We start from the raw sequence: 8,148 nt of genomic DNA, 5'->3' as shown, positions 1-8,148 counted from the left end.
TGGGCCCATCAGCCGTCTCGTCGTCATCTCCTTCCCCGTGTGGGTCATCATCATCCCCGCTAACGACTGCTGCATTAGCAGCATTAATGGTAGGCATTCTACTGCTGTGTCCACCGTGCAATGGTGGTTCTAGGGGGAGGCCAAGGGTGGCCAGTGCCCCAGTTTATATTAAGCCTTTAACCCCCTCTGGCCCCCCTAACTGTGGCAAATATTTTCATACATCTTTAACTCAAACCTATGGGGGGGTTGATTAATATATTTGGTTCCCCTGAAATCGCATGTGACCCCAGCCTGGCCCCTCCATTTGAAATGGTCTAGAACCACCACTGCCACCTTGGTCTCCACATTCTTGATTGGCGGAAACGTTTTTTGCTTGTTTGGGATCCGACTGGCCAGCGTATTTGAAAAAGTTGTTTTTTTTTGACATTTTTCCCGCTGAGTGAAACGAGGCTAACAGCAATCTCAACCAGCACAAGCGCATGTGTCACTTGAAGTGCCGTCCCTCTCCCCCCTCTGTCTTACCATGAAAATTCACCTCAAAACGCATCAAATGCTAACACAAGATTTTTGTGGAACTTCAATGGGGAATAAAAACTTACAAGACAGATAACAACATTGAACACTACTCATTTATTTTTTTCATTTAGGCATTTTTTCATAGTGACACAGGAGGTGTCACTATGAAAAAATAGGTAGATGGCAATGTTGGTCATGTTCTGATATCCAAACCAAGAGTACATAAAATGTTATTTAAAAAGTAGCTATCCCAATATTTGTCACGAGTTTACACGAGAAACAGATAGGACATAGCCTACATTAGATTACTTACAGTTGTGTTCAGAATAATAGCAGTGTGTTTATAAAAAGTGAATAATGCTCAAAATCTTTAGAATAGCTTTTCATTCCATAATATCAATGCATTGGGAACACTGCACATTCAATTCCAAATCAAAACATGACCAAAATTGATCAAGTTTGTGTTATACCTTTACAGAAAGTGAAGAAAAAGGAATATTAGGCTGTTCAAAAAAATAGCAGTATTTGCATTTTTCTTTACAAACTCAAACATTTACTGTATAAACTGAAACATGTCTCAAGGGTTTGCTTTCCTTTGAATCACTGCTATCCTTTGAATATTTAGTTGCATAACCATTATTTCTGACAACTGCTTCACATCTGTGTTGCATGGAGTCGACCAACTTCTGGCACCTGTGAACAGGTATTCCAGCCCAGGACCATTGAACTACATTCCACAATTCCTCTGCATTACTGGGTTTTGCCTCAGAAACAGCATTTTTGATGTCACCCCACAAGTTTTCTATGGGATTGAGGTCTGGGGATTGGGCTGGCCACTCTATAACATCAATCTTTGCTCGCTTACTGGTGTGTTTTGGATCATTGTCTTGTTGAAAGACCCATTTCAAAGGCATTTCCTCTTCAGCATAAGGCAACATGACCTTCAAGTATTTTGATGTATTGAAACTGATCCATGATCCCTGGTATGTGATAAATAGGCCCAACACCACAGTATGAGAAACATCCCCATAACATGATTTCTGCACCACCATGCTTTACTGTCTTCACAGTGTACTGTGGCTTAAATTCAGTGCATGGGGGTCGTCGGACAAACTGTCTGCGGCCCCTAGACCCAAAAAGAACAATTTTGCTCTCATCAGTCCACAGAATGTTGCCCCATTTCTCCTTTGGCCAGTCAATGTGTCCTTTGGCAAATTTCAGTACATGTCTTTTTTTCAGCAATGGGACTTTGCGGGGGCTTCTAGCTGATAGCTTAGCTTCACATAGCCTTCTTCTGATCATAACAGTACTCACAGGTAACTTTAAGTCTTCTTTGATTTTCCTGGAGCTGATCATTGGTTGAGCCTTTGCCATTTTGGCTATTCTTCGATCCATTCGAATGGTAGTTGACCGTTTTTTCCCACGTCGTTCAGGCTTTGGATGCCATTTCAAGGCATTTGAAATCATTTTGCCTGAGCAGCCCATAATTTTCTGCACTTCTTTATATGTTTTCCCCTCTCCAATCAACTTTTTAATCAAAGCAATGTCTGGAACGACCCATTTTGCTGAGTATTTCAGTGTGAAATGCACTATAACCAGCATGCACAACATTTGCTTCCTTCCTTCCTTAAATATGGGCCATAATTGACACCTGTTTCTTCACAGAATCAATCACCTCACTAATTGAACACAACACTGCTATTATTTTGAACATGCCCCTTTCAATTACAGATTCAACTAGAAAATGCATTTCCTGCGGAAAATGCGTGGGAATGCTGAATAGCTGAATTGCTAAAGCTAAACTGGTTGAATAGCTTAAATCAATAAGAAGAAGTTGAAGTAGTGAGAATAGTTGAAAAAGTGGAAATCGTTTTAATACGTATGAATTTCATTAAAAAGTTAAAAGCTTATGCTAAACTGAACTGTTGGCTTCAAAAGTTGAATGACAAAACACGTAGAACATTGTGAGGTCTGAGTATATTTTCTAACTGATAATCACTCACAAATGCAGAAATATGAAACAAATAGTACGAAAAATCTTAAAGCTCAAATGCACTACACTGCTAAAAAAAATCAGGAAAATTGTTAGAGTTGGAAGCTAAACTGCATTACCCAAGTGAAGAGCTAAAATACACTGTTAGAAAAGCTTGAAGCTGAACTGTAATACTGTCAAAGATGAAAGTTGAAATGAATTACCTAAAACGGCTGAAAGAAGAAATACTTTGTATTATTATCAGACACTGCATAGAACGAAAAAGCATCAATTTAGCTGATATGAGATGTGAAATATATTAGGTAAAAAGAATGAGGCTGAACAAAAGGAAAAAGAGGACAGAGAGAAGGAGAGAAGGAGAGAAGAGAGGAGAGAAAGAGAGGAGAGCCAAAATAAAACATGAATAGCTGAATTGTTAAAGCTAAACTGGTTGAATAGCTTAAATCCGTAAGAATAAGTTGAAGTAGTGAGAATAGTTGAAAAAGTTAAATGACATCTTGATCAGGGACACATTGACTGATGTACACCAGTGGGATTCAAACCAGGATCTCCCACACCAAAGGCATGTGCCCTATCCACTACACTACCATCTATAGACCATGAATGTTCCTTTAGCACTTATAAAGCCTGTCTTTGATCATTAATCACCACACCTGCTAATGAGTGCGAGACAGTGTGAGAGAACCGTAGGTTCTTTATGTAGAAATGTGTGGTGAAAGTATGGAGGGGCTGAAAATGTTGGGAGCTGAAGAAAATTTGAAGGATTTGAAGCATGATCTCATTGACTTCAATGTTAAAGGAAAGTGTTAAAAAGCTTAATATTTTAAAAAGTATAAATAGTAGAAAAAAAGTTGAAGAAGTTCCGTCATTAGCTGAAAGAGCTGAACATTTTAAAAGTTGAATGGTTTTAATAGCTCAACGTATGCTACGGAGAGCCAAAAAACGTACGGAAGAGGGAAGAAAAACAAGAAACAAACAGACAGAGAAAGACAGACCGAGACAGAGAGAAACAAACAGAGAGACATGGACAGACAGAGAGAGACAGAGACAGGGAGAAACAGAAACAGACAGAGACAGACAGACAGAGAGAAACAAACAGACAGACAGAGAGACAGAGAGAGACAGAGGCAGGGAGAAACAGAAACAGAAACAGACAGACAGAGACAGGGAGAAACAGAGACAGATACAGAGAGACAGAGACAGACAGAGAGAGACAGAGACAGACAGAGAAAGACAGAGAGAGAGAGACAGAGACAGACAGAGAGAGACAGAGAAAGACAGAGACAGAGAGACATAGACAGACAGAGACAGACAGAGACAGACAGAGAGACAGATACAGGGAGAAACAGAAACAGACAGACAGAGACAGGGAGAGACAGAGAGACAGAGACAGAGAGAGAGACAGAGACAGAGACAGACAGAGACAGAGAGAGAGACATAGACAGACAGAGAGACAGAGACAGACAGAGACAGATAGACAGACAGAGACAGACAGACAGAGAGACAGAGACAGACAGAGAGAGACAGACAGAGAGACAGAGACAGACAGAGACAGATAGACAGACAGAGACAGACAGAGAGAGACAGACAGAGACAGACAGAGAGACAGAGAGAGACAGACAGAGACAGACAGCAGACAGACAGAGACAGAGAGACAGAGACAGAGAGACATAGACAGACAGAGAGAGCCAGAGACAGACAGAGAAAGACAGAGAGAGAGAGAGAGAGAGAGAGAGAGAGCGAGAGAGACAGGCAGAGACAGACAGAGAGAGACAGACAGAGACAGGGAGAAACAGAGACAGAGAGACAGAGAGAGAGAGACAGAGACAGACAGAGAGAGACAGAGACAGACAGACAGACAGACAGAGAGACAGAGAGACATAGACAGACAGAGACAGACAGAGAGAGACAGACAGACAGAGACAGACAGACAGAGACAGACAGAGAGACAGAGACAGACAGAGAGACAGACAGAGACAGAGAGACAGACAAAGAGAGACAGAGACAGTCAGACAGAAGTGGAACGCAAAAGATTATTAGACTAGTAGACTAATGTTCATATTACTGCCTGTAGTATTCAAGTTGACTGTCTGTGAAAGGGTTGTCATGGTAACGTGTGACCAGTGAAAACCCCCTTTGAAGTCTGTGATGAGATCTCTTTGATCTTTAATCAGGTTAACGACCGTGTCACCTGCTGAAACTGTCAGCTGTGCCCCACTGGAGCTATTCAAAGACACAGAGCAAGCTCTCAAATAAAGCCTCAGACTGCTAAAACGATAAGGGCTATCGGTGAAATGATGTAATCGTGACCACCACAAGGCCTTTGTGAACGTATTCATGTAAAATTTATGTTGATAAACTTAAAAATGTGGGCCAAAAGTATAAGGCATATCGCAAAACTGAGCACATTGGCTGAAACTAGACAAAAATACCTATGTTTTGATGTATAAATTGTGTATGACAATTAGATATTGTGGGCGTGAGAGCGATTTATAGAGAGGGGAGAAAGATATTTTTTTTAAGGTGCTGCACTCTAGCGATGACATCATCCACTCTGGCAGACGCCACAAACATAAAAGAGACTTCAGATACAGTATTAGGGACCACTAAGGTCTATATAAAAGAGACTTCAGATACAGTATTAGGGGAACACTAAGGCCTATATAAAAGAGACTTCAGATACAGTATTAGGGGACCACTAAGGTCTATATAAAAGCATCCAAAGAGTACCATGTCATAGGACCTTTAAATAAGTCTATCATAGTTATTAGTCATATTAGATCAAGACACCATTTCCGGGACTATTTGCACCGTGCATTAATATTGCCGCCACACTAGGGGTCATGGTCACTTTCTGCGAGATCCAGTTTCCAACTCACACTGTAGATTTTTTTCATGGCAAACATGTTGACATGTCATAGTAGGAAAAGCACAGGTGTATTTAAAACCATTAATGATGGCTGCATTCCACTTAGGAGAGGCCCTGGTATTGTGCATGCTGACTCAATGAAATAGCTTACTGGGACACTTGATGGAATTGAGCCATCTTTAAACACAAGACATAAAACATTACAACAGATAAGATGTTTTCTGTGCCACATTTCGTCTGCTTTCTGTGTCAGAGGAAGAGGCGTGGCTCAGGCACATCATTAAAGGTGCAGTAGGTAAGACTTATAAAGCTAACTTTCTGTCATTTTAGCTGAAACTGAAAAAAAATCCGGCTCCTCTGGCTCCACCTACAGCCTGCAGTGTGATTTGCAAAAATCCACTGCTCCCTGTTCAGATGTTTATTTTTATTATTATAATTTATACTCTTTATTGATCCCCAATGGGGGAATTACAATTTACACTCTGTTGTTATTACACACTACACACAGGCCTGAAATACACACACACACACACACACACACACCGTTGTGTGTAGGAGACCGTTTTGGGCTTTAGCAGAAAAGGGGGAGGGACTGAGAAGTTGTTGATATTCAAATTTGTTGGCTAAGTCCTGGATCTTCCCAGTCCTACCTACAGCACCTTTAAACCAAAACTACATATATTAAAATCATAGGATTTATTGATTATTCCTAAAACAAAAAAGTAAACTGATAATATCAAATAATTCAAGTTTGTAGCTGATTTGACAATAACCAGTGTATATTCTAAAGCATTTCTTCTTCATAAAACTTTGAATTGCAGCTGTGTTTGAAAGGCTCTGTGACACTAAATAAACCTGTTTAGTCTTAAAGTCTAAAGCTACATGAGACTCGTAGTAAACCTGCAAAATCTCCCTGAAAGAAATGCTCTTGTGTTGTTAATTTCATTATTTTCTTTGGATGACCAACATGTACCTCCAGACAAAAACCTATATTTAGTATATTATATTTAACATATAAAATAATTTGAGCTAAGTTATATTTTGGGGGTTCAGGATGCAAATGAGCGTTTGTCCCCTGATTTATACATCAAACTATATTACACATGTCTGTAGTGCAACTTAACATTTAAACAACAATAGACTAGCTCAACTTAACCAAATTGCCTCAACAGCAACTAACTAGGATTAATTAAAGAAAACCACAAACAAGGTCCTGGTTTTATACTCACGGCAAACGAGCCCCCAACTTGTTACGACCGGCTCACAGGCCACAACAAAACAGGGAGATGCACAGCAACGTAACAATAATAAAGTGACATTTATTAAATAATGATGCAAACAAGAGAACGATGAGGTGTGATTGTCAGTATCAGTGATGAATGAAGGTGTATGGATGTAATGGAGAATGTGAGGTGCATGTTGTCAGTAGTTAACAAAGGGAAAACTCAAACAGAGAGAAAACATGTTGGTGTGCAGTCGGGAGAATGCGGCCGCCTGGTCTCGGGGCAGGCGGGGTTAAATAGTCTGGGAGGACCGGCCAGGTGATCACAGTCATCTCATTATCTCCTCCGCTACACCTGCAAGTTAACAAGACAAACCACAGTACACATGTACGACAGGCCCAGGGCCGTCACACCAACAAACATAATTTTTATACATTTATTTTAAAAGATTATTTGTGTAGCTAGTGTTTGTGTGTATGCAGTAGTTATTATATAGTTGTGAGGAATAGTTTCAGTTTTCTCACATCGCCACAGGACGTTTTTCGGGGGTGGCGGCAAGAAGCTTGCGCATAGGTGAGGATTAAGGTGAGGGTGTGGGTGCGCAGACCTCACTCCCACCATCTTCACTCCTACCACATGGACTCCACCTGTGCCTGTCCCCAGGTGCAGGTTTGTCTTTGGGGTTTGCTCCCCTAGCCACTGTACCCTCCCGAGGTAACCCACGTGGCTGTGGGGTTGCCTTCTTCCGCCTTCCCAGCCGTTGTGGTGGTTCTCACACCAACATCTTCCGCCTGCGCTGCTGTTGGGGTCTTCACTATTTACCCATAGCTGGGGCTATTTACCCATAACTGGGACAGTGGTTGACGGGCATCAGGGCGTTTCCACTCACCGATGGGCCTGCATGCCACGTCTCTGGGGCCCACTGCTGCTCCGAGATCCTGTACAACTTAGCCTGGAACCACAAGGGACCAGTTACCATGTGTGCCACGGGGAGGCGTGTACGAGATCTTGGCAGTGGAGAGGCTATGTACCGGCTGAGGAGCCTTACACACTCGGCTCCTCTTTTCGCCCCTGAAAACAAAGGGCTATCCGGTGGCAGTAGCTGAAAGCAGAGAGTGGCAAGCAGAAGCAGCATGCACTAACTACAAGCACTGCTACTGCAACACTACTGCACTGACGCATCACACGCCCTGCATGCAAACGCACACACACACACACACACACACACACACACACACACACACACACACACACACACACACATACACACACACACACACACACACACACACACACACACACACACAGAGAGACAGACACACACACATACACACACACACACACACACACACACACACAAACACAGACAGACAGACAGACCCACCCACACACAGACAGACAGACAGACCCACACACACACACACACAGACAGACAGACAGACCCAGACAGACAGACCCACACACAGACAGACAGACAGACAGACCCACACACACACAGACAGACAGACCCACCCACACACAGACCCACACACAGACAGACCGACACG

The sequence above is a fragment of the Sander lucioperca genome, chromosome 14 (genome assembly GCF_008315115.2).
Source record: "Sander lucioperca isolate FBNREF2018 chromosome 14, SLUC_FBN_1.2, whole genome shotgun sequence".
NCBI classification, from domain to species: Eukaryota; Metazoa; Chordata; class Actinopteri; order Perciformes; family Percidae; genus Sander; species Sander lucioperca.
The sequence above is the reverse complement of the archived record's forward strand: the minus strand, read 5'-3'. Positions refer to the sequence as shown.